At 38.1% G+C, this 14,772-nt stretch overlaps 1 protein-coding gene across 7 annotated transcripts in view; it reads left to right on the forward strand.

Moving 5' to 3' along the window:
- Positions 1–14,772, forward strand: part of grm4 (glutamate receptor, metabotropic 4) — a 187,476-nt gene that overhangs the window by 109,490 nt on the left and 63,214 nt on the right. The window lies entirely within an intron of this gene.

A 14,772-nucleotide genomic window follows, 5' to 3' on the forward strand; every position in this document is an offset into this window, starting at 1 on the left:
CATTGCCTACTTGAGTAACAACAACTTCCTGTTTCATTGCATTAGCATGCTTTAGCACTTAGCTAAGAATTGCTAGCATGTTTTAACATGTTTCTAACATGTTTATAACTCAATGGTTTATTTAATATGTTGCTAGTACAGCATGACAGTGTTAAACATGTCACTTCCTTTTGCCAATAGGTGGCGCTATTACTATAACTGAATATTCTCATGTAAATGTGTTCAGACCAGAACTCTTATCAAACGTGTGAAGTTTGGGGCAGATTGGGCATTCAATGCCTGAGTTACAGCAAATTCCTATTTAATTGCAGTAATAGCATGCTTTAGCACTTAGCTAATGTTTGCTAGCATGTTTTAGCATGTTTCTAGTATGTTGTTAACATGTTTAGCACTTGCTGGCAATTTTTTATATGTTATTAGGAGTCCAAAACAGTGTTAAACATGTCACTTCCTGTTGCCAGCAGGTGGCGCTATGACTGTAACTGAATTTGAGCATGGTCATGTGTTCAGGACAGAACGCTTATCAAACGTGTGAAGTTTGGGGCAGATTGGACATTGTTTGCCTGAGTTACAGCAACTTCCTGTTTCATGGCGAAACATCAAAATTTGTCAGGCCGCCGAGGACACGCCCTTCGACGAAAACTCTAGATCTTCGCAATTTAACGTCGCAAAGGCCTTAAGATTACACTCACCAAATTTGAAGATGATCAGATTAAAACTGTAGGAGGAGTTCGTTAAAGTACGAGGCCTGAAAATGGCAAAAACTGCACAAAAATCAGAGAGGAAGTTCAAAATGGCTGACTTCCTGTTGTGTTTAAGGCTATGCTCCAAGAGACTTTTTTGTAGGTATTGGGTCATTACATGTATGTACCGAATTTCGTACACGTACGTGAAACGTAGCGGGAGGCGCACTCCGTTGAACCTTTATAGGTGGCGCTATCGAGCCATTTTACCCCGCCCAATTCTGAAACGCATATCAGATGTCAATTTTCGCCAGTTCTGACGCGTGTGCAAATTTTCGTGAGTTTTCGTGCATGTTTAGGCCCTCAAAAATGCGATTAAATGCGGAGAAGAAGAAGAATAATAATAATAATAATAATAAACAGAGCAATTCCAAGAGGGTCCTCACACCATCGGTGCTCGGGCCCTAATAATAAACAGAGCAATTCCAAGAGGGTCCTCACACCATCGGTGCTCGGGCCCTAATAATAATAATAATAAACAGAGCAATTCCAATAGTGTCCTCGCACCATCGGTGCTCGGGCCCTAAATATTTAATATCCAGTATATATTCTCCACCAATATCACAAAAGGCAACCTCAGCAAAAGAGCTTATACATATCTCTTGCTCACTAGGGTGCTAGTGTAGCAATTTTTAATCATTTATTGTAACCGTCCTAATCTTAAGAGGGAGGAGAAAGAGTTTGAAAGTGTTTAACGAGGCCAACAGGGTTATGTAAATCAGTTTTTCTTATTTTGGTGCGCTGATTTGTTTTATTCACACTTTTGAGTTTGCACATTCATCTCTGTGCTGATTACAGTATTTACTAGCAAACCAAAGACCGAAACTCAGCAAAGAAAGAGGTCAGATGTAACAAAAACAAGCACGAGCAATACAAATCATTATCCATTAAAGATATCCCATGCATGCAAAGATCAGAGACATTAGAAATACCAAGTTGTGACTGATCCGCTGAGAGTGGACGCATTACAGAGCCAAATTGAATATGGATTACCATATACACGTCAATTCACCTGCCAGATTCAGATGACAGCTGTAACAGCTTCATGTAGTTCAAACATGATATTGATCGACTGTTATGAGAGTGAAAGCTGTGACAAGAAATTGTCTTGCAGGTGTTTTACAAGTGTGACCAATTATTTTCCCACTAGAGTGTAGGATCGATATCGATATAAATATATATTAAGCGCAATTATTCAGGTATAGGCTGCGAGGCAACCGAACAAGAGTGTGTTTGCCCCATATTTTAGCCTTAATCACCTTGAAGACAGTTATGTTGCTATCAGCCGTGCTTTAGGACTTCTAGATGTAGACACAAACAATTTTCTGCACAGACCAGCATATTTCAGTTGAATGAGTAAGACACAATGAGAGCAATACTGAATCCACTGCCCTGGGAGAGGGGAGTCTATACAGTATCTAATTGAAATGGCAACCTGAGAGACAAATCAATGGTTGCAGGCAGTGTAACAGGAAATGCCGGCCACTGGGTGTTGAGTTTATTATTAGGTTACATCACAATCTGATAACCTCTTGCTTTTTTGACTGTTCTATTTGCCTTTAAAGCCGCTACACGCCGGAGGCAAGTTTTTAGAGTGTACGGAGATTTCGCATTGGAGCGTGTATTGAAAAAGACAACTTGCACTAATGGAGCATCAGACTAGCGTCACTGACACAAATAAAGGTCTTGAAAGAGCTCACGGAAACAAACCAAAAAAATGATTACATTTTTGTCTAACCTTGAAAGGGTTTTTTATACTATATGCTGAGTTACAGAGCTACAATGTGGATGTTAGTCTAAAATATGCTTTTATGTTTTCAGACCTTTACTTTGGAGCCCTATGGGTCTGTCGTCTTGTTGTGTCTGGACCATCTTTGTAGGCCTTTAAGCAAAAGAGTGAATTAGTAGGAGTGCATTACTGCACAATAAGGTCTGTGTTCCTTCTGGACTGACTGACTGCATTCACTATTTCCAGAGAGAGATTTGGGCCAGTGTCATGTCTTTGCAATTTTGTATATTAGTTTTTCATGGTTTCAAGCTTCATGCCAAAATCTGGGTCAATTAGTCGCATTCATCTCAAATTAAATTTTAAAGTTAACTTTATTGCCAATTCAATTAAACTCCTCTGCAAATGGGGCTCAATTCACATGCTGGTGTGAATGCATACCAAAGACTGTAAAAAAAATATGAACGATGCACCTTCACTCTCTTCCATTGTAGAGAAGTGAAGCTGCCATTCCTGCCAATGTCCAAATATGGCGCTGACATCTTGGAGCCCGAAGGCCCTATCATACACCTGTGTGTTTTTTGCTAGTTTCAGCCCAACGCAGTTATCATTTTCACGTCCTGCTCCATGTTGTTTAAATAGCAAATGCTTTTGCGCCCATTTGTGCACCCATGGGCGTGCTGGTCTTAAATGTGACCAGTGTGTTCAGGCATGTTGTTGGCGCAATGCTATTTTGAGGCAATTGAAATAGATTGCGCAATTGACCAACTGAAACCTGGTCTTAAGTCAATGGTGCAATATTTTTTTTTTAGTTACTCAAAGAGTGCATAAGTAATGTGCACCAATAGGCGGATCCGTTTTTTAGACTTTTAAAGGGAATGGGAGTTGAGATTCTTATTGGTTTATTGCACGTTATGCCCAACACACACCCATTACTAATTAGGAGAATAGGGACAACCCTTTAAGACCATGCATTGGGTGCGCAAGTGGATTCGGATTCCCTAAGTTGCGCCGTGCCCTTTAGACCATGTGCGTTAAAATAGGGCCCCCAGTAGGCCAGTAGTGAGTGTGAAGTGGAGCCGCGGTATCAAGGGCCCGCCCACACTCCCTCAGAATCAGTTAGTACAGTTTACTGCAGAACAACTCTAGCCTGGCTCCGCCCTCCTTCGTACTTCTGCTCAATATTAATTTTCTTTCAGTACTACGTCTGGGATTGTGGTGTGTTCTTGGGTTTTCTCCGGTCAATTTTTTACCAGTCCAATAAGTGAACAGAGGGAGTGGCTGAGAACGATGACGTTGAGGTTGTGCGCTAGTTTGAGTCTTTATACGTCACGACCAAACGTTAGCGATTGGTTATGGCAGATCCAGAGTGGCTCTGGGAAGATCCAATAGTTTTAAACTTTAACAGAGTACCCGCCTTCAAGGAAGTTAATGCTTGGCAATGGAGAGAGGCCAGACTCTACTGTACAAATTAAATGTACGAGAGTCTGGTAGAACCAGGCTAGAACAACTCATTATGTCAGGGTAAAATAAACAGTTATTGAAATGTAGAAATTAAAGTTAAAGCTCCAATCTCCTCCCGAAAATCCGTAAAAAGGTCAGTTGGTGCCTCAGTAATTACTTTGCTCAGAGAATCTGTCAGTCATGACGTCACACTCCTGTTTTTATAGTATCAAATAACTTACTAAAACCAAACTTATTTTAAAGAACGAACACTTGGACTTACATCAGCATGATTTAAAAACTGCCTAAAATGACAGAAACCATCTTTTGATAACAATTATTTGAAGTTTAATTTGTTTTAGTTTGTCTCACGTCCCTTTAGATTATATGGAGAGGGCGGGGTTTATGAGCTATTCTGCATCTAGCCACCTTGTGGCGATCAAAACATTCTGGCTTCCCTTGTCAGGACTTGTGCAGCACACTTGATACATACATGTATGGAAAGCAGCAGCTTGTGTTGAACCTATTGTCAACCTATTGTATAAACATTGCAACATAATGGCTTTAGGCTCAACAATTCTGGTGTGTCATTTAGGAGACTGGGACGTGCCAATAGAAAGCTCCAATTCCAAATGTCGATTTTAGTGATTTAAACCAACGATGGTTCTCATTCCTGAGCAGATCTATCGCTGGATGAATTTGAACTGCAGGTGAACCTTGAATTGCATCTGAAATTGGAAGCAGCCTCATTCTTGCTTTTACTTATCAAACGATTCCGATGATTGATAGCATGATTATCAAGAGGCCTGAGTCTGAAGAAACAGTTCATGCAAAATGTATGGATTCAACATTTTAGTGCATGTGCACTAAAACATGTGATAGCACATTTCTAAAACATTTAATCAAGATAGCTTTGCGTGAAGAACAGACTGATAATCTTTATTTAGCTGCTGGCTGCTGCAAATTAATCATCGAGTCAGTGAGTTGAACCTGAGAATCAGATTAGTCTCATTTGTGAATTGAAGCTATGACACAAAAGAATCGTCTCGTATTGTACGGCTTTAAACTTGAAATACAACACACAGTCCAAAGCTCCAGTCCTCACAATTTCTCCTTTTGTGTTTGATGGAAGAGTTCAATGTTTTTGGAATGAAACGATGAGGGAATTGTCATGTCAGGATGAAGTATCCCTTTAAATCAAGAATAAACTTATGATCAGTACAGAAGCAATGCCATGACAACAGGATTGCTAAGACATTGCATCTTGTCTCATGGGAAAATGCATAAATAAAAGTGTGAAATGCTCTGTTTTTTTGCTTCCTTTCTTGAGACTAAGAAAACTAAATCTTTAAAAGCAAGTCAACGACCTGATGCTTAAAATATTTCAAGCACAGTGAAATCCATTACCGTTTCAACACGTGGAATCACTTTTTGTTACATTTTTGATCATTTTATATAATGCAGTGTGATTTTATTTATTAATAAATACCGTAGGCCGGGACACCTAGGTCTTTCATGTTTTAATGCATTTTTACGTAAAATATTCATTAGGTAGAACACAGACCATAAGCAATGGCATATTAAAATATTCACGTTATTTAAGGGAAAGGAAAAGTTGGACCATAACCTACATATATTTCTACTCTCATTCTGGGTGTAACAAGATTTAGAGTATTCATTCACTCCTAGAATTTGAATGAGTTTGCGCACAAAGGCATTATTAATTAAAATATTCCTATTTAAACAGCGTAGCCTTGCTGTTACATAATAACGACTTGCCCCAACCCTGCTGATCCGTAGCAGGAACATGATCACTAATGAGCTTATGGAAATCTAAAGTTCCGGGGTAAAAAGGCGCTTTCAGCTCTTAATGAATATACCGAGAGCTGAATTATGATTTTAAATGTAAAAAAGTACTGCTATATATTCCTGCGGTTGATAAACTCAATAAAGTAGCTGCTTTGCCCAGTCCCTTTCCCTTGTGTGCAGTTAGCAGTGCTCGGAATATTGGCATAACAAAGACCATTTATCAGCAGCGTCTGAACATTGCACTCGCCAACTAGAGCCAACCGTAAATACTGTAGTTTTTTGTGATAACAGTGATAAGCCGGCGACAACGCAAAGCTTTCACCGTGACAAAAGAGCGCTGTTAATGCATGACAAATTACAGATTCTGCTTCACCGTACTCCTGATTGTTATGAATTACTTAAGAGCCGTGACTTTTCTAAGCACCTATATTCATTTCCGCTGTCACAAGAGCAAATAAGCCAACAGTTTAGCTCTCTTTCAACAACTGCCATCTATCATTACTCGTGTGTGGTAGTTTGAGTGCCTATGAATCAGGGGCAGTTTCATGAGGCAGAGGAGCTCGGAGTGATCTGTGACACTGTGTCGAAGCCTTGCAGGCTGACTGTTAAGAGCAGGCGCTTACCCCCTCCGGCGACTTGTGAACTGTCATTCTTCCTGATGGGCCAGCTGCCCTCTCTCTAGCGATAAAGTCAACGCTGATCTGCTGACTCGGAGTCGATCGCCATCCGGCTCCATATAGATTTGCAGGGAGAACACAGTTTTTCAGCTACACAAACACGCAGAGAAAAACGTTCCGGAGCAGCGCTCCGAAAATGCCTGACAAAACACGAAAACAATGTGCCTGTGTTTGCAAATGCGCGTGTATTTATGCTGCTGTTGACATTTAGAGGGGCATTTTAGCACTTAGTGCCATGCTGAGATCTAAACGCGTCTCAGTTTGGCAGAGCAAAAGGGCTTTTGTGAATTTCTTGTCTAGGATTTGCTTCATCTGAGCTCATTTATGATTCTCCTATGACACGTATTGTTTTTACTAGGGCTGCTAATCAATCAATTAATCAAAAGTTAATTGCATGTACAGTTTTTGAGTTTTCTTCATTTGGAGGCTTGCAAAATATTGATATTATAGTATTGTGCAGATGAAAACATCTTTGGAATTCACGTACTGTACAGGTCAGGTGGCATGATAAATTGTTTTTCTGTCATTTTCTTTAATTAATTGCACTACATTAATTTGTTAAATTAACAGACTCTATTTGTTTTATACAATGCAATCTTGCACTGGCTTCTGTGGGCTCCACATTTTGCACATGTTTGTAAAGAAGGCAAAAATCACAGCGGGATAAATGGATGGAGGACCCACTGAGAGAGAGCATAAAGGCATATTACTGTACAAAAGGTCTGTGACAAGAACACAATAAAAACAATGACGGATTCAGCACATTGGTCAGTCTTTCGCTTTTTTTGCTGGGGAAATGTCTGGGGTGGCGTGACCTTCTATGAATGATAATAACTGTTCTGTACCAAAGTGTAGAAACCAGAGGAAATGGCTAGCTGTGGATTTAATTACCCGTCCAGAGGTCAAGAATGTGAAGGTGGCCTGAAACAACTGGAAAGAAAATATGACTACTGGACTCTGGACGGCAATCTAGTGGCTGTAGTATTTCTCTCAAATGATTTGTGGTAATGAGGGGGGTGCCTTAACAATAAGAGTGGCAATATCCAAAGAAAATGTTCATTATATTTATAACTACATTACAGTGTTATACTTTACTGTCAGCTAGTAAAGCCAAGATATAGTGTATACACTACCGGTCAAAAGTTTAAAACATTTGTTAATGGTTTTTGAAGAAAAAAGACAAGGCTGCATTAATTTGATCATACATATAGTTAAAAAAGTTATATTGTGAAATAGTATTACAATTTACAGCATATTATATTAAACATATTTAAAATATTGCCTCTATTGGACACATTTTCCAGTCACATTTTCCATTGATTTTCATATGACCTCATAATGTTGCATGTTTAATTTTTCAATCCAAATCTTGGATTAGCACACCTTAAAATTGTTCAATACAATCAAATAATTAAAGATGTTAAAAAATCTCAGCTGACATTTGCTACACTGGCAATGAAAGGTCAAGTTGAGTGCATTGCATTGTGGGATACAGTATCCTGGAGGAATTGTACTGTGTGTAGAGGTAGCCCTACATGGGGAATAGTAAAAGCTTTTTTGCGCATGAAAAGAGGGAAACGTAAATATTGCTTATGCATTGTATGTTAAAGTTTCCATTATAATTGGTTAAACCACACTGCGACTGGGATAGTTATTTCATTAGATTTTGTTGTGTATGTTTTTTAAATGACAGCGGTGACATGCTATTACACCAACATTAAGTAATTTTCAAGGGAAGATTTGACCCAGCAACAAATAGATCAGCAACAATCATGCTATTAATGCGTCATCTAGAGTGGTTCAATTTGCAGTCAAATAGATAAGTAAGAATGTATGGTTTAGACAGGCTGAGATGGCCCCCGAAGCTAATCACCATAATTAAGCAGGTGGTATTTTCTCTTGCCAATATTTCACCGACATCAGCCACTGAGAGCTCTAGAGCATCGAGGCAACTCTGAATAATTGATGCCGCTTGTGAGCATTTATAATTTATGCCTTTATCCATCTGAGAATGATAGCAATGCAGTGTCGTTGAGGAATTCTGTAACATTGGGTTTATATGGCCAAATTCAGTTACATTTTTTTTCTTCCAAATTCCATTTTTTCCGTTTTAATTTTTCTGGATTCTTTTTTGTTTTTGTTTTTTTTTTACTAAATTTTAATGGTTTAATTACATTTTAGAAATCAAAAAGCATGTCTAATTAATTGAAATCATGAAGCTTTTACAATTTAACAATCATTTATTCAAGATTTAACAAAAATTACTCTATATATGAAATACTTTTTTTTTTCTTTTTTTTTTTTTCCAAATTCTTTTTTTTTGGATTCCATTTTAATGGTTTAATTACATTTTAATAATAAAAAAAGCATATCTAATTAAAGCTGCAGTCCGTCGTTTTTCCTCTTTGTCGCCATCTCTGTTAGAAATCTGCAATTGCAGTTATTCGCGGAATTATTAACTGTGCGTGGGTAGTAAATCGGCATGAAACAGCGCGGATGAACACAATGTATTGAGGAGAACCTGTCGCGTCGCTGTGGATACTGTAACGTTACTGTCATCAGCAATCTCAGAGTATACTTTTTGAAAGTGTCAACATTAGAATTTTCATCGGAAAATGTCATCTGAACGAGTAAGTAACATTCACTTTTGTTCTGACCAAATTCGGGGGGTGGGGGGAAGCATTGCAGTAGCTATATCATGCTGATTAAATCTAACGATTGCTTATATCACGTCAAAACGTGAAAAATATATTTTTTCTGTAGCCACTCTGAAGTCCTAAGTCTTTGGGTTTTACAACTGGTGAATCTCCAGTTGTCACTGGTGATTGTCGCTTTAAACTTTCGGGATCCGCCATACCAAGTGCTAAGCTAAACCTCCACCTCCATCATCCACACACGCTAGCCGGGGACTCCTTCTCTATGTGTACAGAAGTGACGCAATGACGCAAAGACATGCTCGAAATTCCCGCGGAAATCCACCAGTACCACTGGAATTAAAATCATTATTACAAGCTTACCGTTTTGAATCGAGGTAAGGCAAGCAGATCGTTTTGAACACTGGCTGGTTACGTTTTTTTTCAAAAATGTCTTTTTTGATATTTTTAAACCCCAAAAAGTGCCGGACTGCAGCTTTAATTGAATTCATTAAAATATTTTATAATATTTTTTTTTTCATTTCTATGAAATGTTTTTTTTTGCTGTCAGAAATTCTGTTTTAGTTTCTCTGGCAATATAATGAAGGTATAAAACATTAATGTATCTTCTAATCATCTGAAATTAAACACTTTTTTTTCAAACAAAGTGCTGCACAACAGAGCTTTACCGTTAAATTAAAACATGGAAGAAAAATTGTGAATAATCATTAAAAAGGATTGTTTTAATAAAACTTTATTATTACTGTTAGTGTTGTTATTACTTTGAGACATAGCTAAATTCTACTGTACAAGCGCGTTATATAGTACATTTACAAGTAAAATTCCGTTTTTATGACTGAATTACGCGTTTCCGTATCTCTGAAATCATAGGGCCCTAGGTTTATCCCACACATATTGTTAATGGCAGCTTTTATTGCCTCCACGGCAACCCTATTTATCACAACTCGTACCACAGTAGTAAAATGCACATTCAGATGAGCTTTATGAAGTCAGATTCCTGTGGGTGTTATTCATTGTAGCATTCATTGTTTTTTCATTCCTTAAATGAAAGCAGGGGAAACAAACCAGAGTAGCTAACAAGTGTTTCCGTAAGCCATTGTTAGGCTATCTATCGATCCTTTAGGGTGCTATCATGTTGACTGTTCCTCCAGGATCCTATTAATTTCTTCAGCGTAGCCGACTGTAAAACCATCACTCATAGATGGTCTCTAAACTCTGTGTGGATGATTTGACATTTCTCACTGACAGTGCTGATTAACATATCGTTGTTGAATATGTCTCTAATTTCATGATTAATGTTCTTTAAACAGAGGGTGGGGGGGGGGTGATAGGAAAGAAGTTGTTTTTGGAAAATTTCCAGCCCGACTGGTTCAAACAGTGTAAAAATGGCAATTTGTTTAAGGCGATTAAAACTCAAGGCAGCTTTTCTACAATATTAGGGGCTAATGCGCTGTACTGGGGGTTTCTCCAAACGTGACCCAGACAATATAAGCAAACATGCTCAGTATATAATAAATATTGGAAATAAGGATTACTTTATTATATTTATGCTCCCAAATAACAGGAACTTGTGCTCTCCTGTCTCTACTGTCAGGAATGGCTATCTTGTCTTTTAGAGGTCTTGGTAAAAACGAACTGATGATGAGTCAATTCTGTTTAGATTGCTTGGTTTCGGCTCGCCTGCAGTGCCTATAACCGGAAACCTTCTTTAAACCTTCGCTTCGATAAGCTCCTCTCATGCTGTCAACCTTAACAAGTGGCATGTTGATCAGCTTGAAGAAGATAATGAACTGACAAAGCCTGGCTGTACCTTTTCCAACCAGAGGCCCTTCCTAACTCATACATTTTACCTCTGATCAGAAGTGTGACCTTTTCCAAATGATATTCCCAATTTCCAATTCATCCCTTCATCCGCCTGAATTTACCCAGCGCTGTGTTACACGAGAGCCTCATTACTGTCGAAATATAGAAGGATCCGCAGTCAAGCATCGGGAGCTCGGTCCGAAAATGAATCGTATAATAATTTGATTGACCAAGGAAATGCCATAAGGACACGCCATGGTGACGGTATTCCCATGAGACCAGAGATGCTAAAAGAGATAAGCATGACTAGATGTCATTTTCCAGCGTGCAAAATAGCACTAAATCTACAAAGGTCAGGACTGAGTGATGGAGATATTAAATAGAGATCTGAGGCATGCTGGGAAATATTATTCACGGTGAGTCGGTGTCTTCAGCTATAGAGCAAGATCTGCTTATTAATGAACCGACTTTTTATTTGACGTGCGCGTGATAAATGCTGATTTTTTTAAGGGTGTGCCGCTCCGTGATTAATTAACCATATGGTATTTCATGCAAACACTTTCTGTTTTATATACAGCTTTTCATCCCATATGGATGCCTGTTGGAGGAGGCTTTTCAGAATTGCACAGACGCATCAGGTGGATTTGGTTTCGAGGTGGTTCTCAGCTGGTGATTCTATATTTTCTGATAAGGTCAAAACAAAGCTAAACGTTAGTGATTAAATGCAACAAACCATGTAATCGTGCATTTAAGAGAGGAGAGAACGCTTCCTATATGGTTGTCGATGTCAAAGGCTGTTTGTCCAGCCTGCTCTCATAAGAATTTGTAATTTGTCCGTAATGTTTTTGTCTAAATTGTGTATGTTTGGAAATAAGCTGAAATACAATATGCACTTATACTAACAGCATCTAAACTGTATTTAAATATATTTGTGTACCCTATTTTCCTATATGTGTCTGAAAACAAAGTTATATGTATATACTGTATGTCAAGTCATCTTCATTTATATAGCGCTTTTAACAATGTAGATTGTTTCAAAGCTGCTTTACAGAGATAAATATAATATAAAGTATAATTTAAGGTAACAGATTGTTTTGGCTTTATAGCAGTTCTTGAATAATGTTATTTTCCAGCTAAAGTTAGCTTTGATTGATTCACTTCCGTCAAAAGGATAATTTGTTATTAAATTAGGGGCCGCTAAGACGACACCGTTCTCTCCACACAGACTTTAAACGCAAACCTGTGAGAAACGCTGATGGTGCTCACGTGCGCATCAAGAATTAATTCTATAGTTATGTGCGTTTGAATATATGTGCGCATGTTTGTAATTCTCTACAAACCAAGCCTAAACAAACTACTTGTCCTGCCTATAAATTTGATACAGAATTTAATTTTATCACTACGGTAGATATGCAAATTTTCCACAATGCTTTATCTGTAGAGTGGTAAAGGGATCCTCCATAGACTAGTTGGCACTTCAGCACTGCGTTCACATCGGGTCCAGACAAAGGTCCTTCGTCAGATCTGGATACGGCCTGGATCCGGCAGGCTGCGGGAAAACCTCGGGATAAACAAAGACACTAAAATTAGCGTAGATGCCATTCTTCTTATAATGTAACGAGTACATCAGGATTTAAGAGAAGTATGTATAATGTACATGTTTTTTAAAAATAATGTTTTAGTCACAATATACTATTGTGTAGATATTTATATATAAAAAAAATATATTTTGGGGAAATAAAATCTAATAAAATCTAATAAAATCTAGGCTTGTAGACCAAGTAATCCATTTGTGAATGGAAGTCACTATAGAGGCATTGTCATTGATGGCAGAACAGATTGTCACACTGTCAGACTGAGGGAAGTTTGGCCAATGCACCAGCAGATTTCTCAATTAGCTCACGGCCTTCAAAAGGGTAGATTGAGTTTCTAAACGCCTCTGTGAGCACCAGAGATCCTGCAGTTTTGTGAATGGGCTTGTCATCCAGTATGGCTAAAGAGTCATTGATTGTGCGTCATCAAAAAGCAAGTACGACATTCGGGATCCAGTGATTTAAGAAATAAGATGTAGCTCGATGCCTTAACACATCACAACTCTCATTTCAATGTACAATGACAAAATGCGCAATGTATTTAGAGCAACGCTTCTCGACCTAATTATTCGGGCAAATATTCACTGAAAATTGAGCCGGGCTTCTGGAATTGTTAAAATGGCTAGACTGTAACACTATTTGCCTGGCTAGAATGTGTCCCAATCTGTTTTGTTCAATAATTACGCAGCGTTTTCTGTCATTCTGTTCTCACAGCTCAGCCATTTGCTGCCCTGCTCAGCTGACAGTAACAGATGTGAAAATTGCATTGACTATCAGTGTAAACAACAGCTGATACCAGTTGAGAAGCCGTTAGATATGGAAGAAGGATATTTGTTTCAAATGAGTTTGTCCACAAACCTCTTCTGATTCGCCCCGATGCCACCGGCACCTGATGCAAACATATTTCTTGCATTTTGCTCATTCATTGACGCATGGGACCGCAGTATTTAGATGTTATCATTTATACAAGTCATTCACTCCATCTAATGACAGCAAACAATGCAATAAAATAATTGCTTTTGATATACTTAATTTAAAGGACTACAATACACACACCTTGCAAATGGCTATTTATCAGAGAAATGCTACTTCTGACCTTTGCTTAAAGCAGTCAAACATAATTATGCAAACGTGTGTTTCTACGCACATGGCTTGCAGCAATGCATATGAATAGTCACATTAATTTCATACAAAGCTGCCGCCTATGATTAGGTGCCCTTCACCTAGAACGTATGTTTAATAAATCTTATTTTAAATTACTTCTGACACGCACATGTTAGGAGAAGCAACAGCTGTAACCTTTGGTTCTCTCCTCAAGAACTCCTCGGAGGTTTGGAAACAAAGAGAAGAGATTCATCACAATCCTCTTTCTGTCCCCCGTTTCAGCGTGGAATATTAAATAAATCTTTGTTGGAGAAATCAGCAAGGGGGACTTGAACCATTTCAATGACATTTACAAATAATTCAGCAAGGTTTAGTATAGGATCAAATCCGGCATATAAACAAGATTATTTTTTTTCATTGCTGACGAATGTTTTCCTTAAACATTAATGTAGATATTATAGTTTTAAAACTGTTGGTTTAGCTGTGGAAAATAACAGCCTTGAACATGTCTTTGTGTCACCCAGTGTCAGTCAGAAAATCTCAGCAATATTTTGAGTCTTCATTACTTTGTGTGCGCACGTCCATCCGCGCTTGTCACATTCGATGCCTTGCGAGTTAGCTTCTTCTCTGTTGAGTAATGCTTTAAGTTATTGGCCCTGACAGAATTTGTATACATATATTTAAGCATATCTCTGGTTGAAAACATCAACATGTGCAGCAAATATATCAGCGTTGCAGATCTTCTTGTGGGCCTTTTTTATGTAAATGTTTACTTCTTCATAATAGTTTTTTTTTTTTGCTCAGAAAGGCCTGCAATACATTTACTTTGGCTTTTTTATTACTGTTACCTTTTTTGAATATTTATTTGGGTATTTATTTAAATTATTGATGCTGCTGTTAGATTCTTGAAAAAAAATGAAAGCACTGTTTGCTGCTTCAGTCTTTATTTGGCTTAACCCTTAATTTTCTACTACATTGAAGAAAAATGAGAAGACTAAATTCCATTGTTTTAACTGAATTTGTTAGTTATGTTAATATGTAATTTTAAATAAAGGGCTGTGGTCAGGAGCATATTCGTTTCCACTGTGGTACTATCAAGAATCATAATACTTTTGGTATAGTGACAATCCTGTTTTGGTCTACACCTTCTAAAAATTGAGCAGCTGTACTCTGTTTCTCTCTCTCTCTCTCTGTTTCTCTCTCTGTTTCTCTCTCTCTCTG

Source organism: Phoxinus phoxinus, assembly GCF_949152265.1.
Source record: "Phoxinus phoxinus genome assembly, chromosome: 11".
NCBI classification, from domain to species: Eukaryota; Metazoa; Chordata; class Actinopteri; order Cypriniformes; family Leuciscidae; genus Phoxinus; species Phoxinus phoxinus.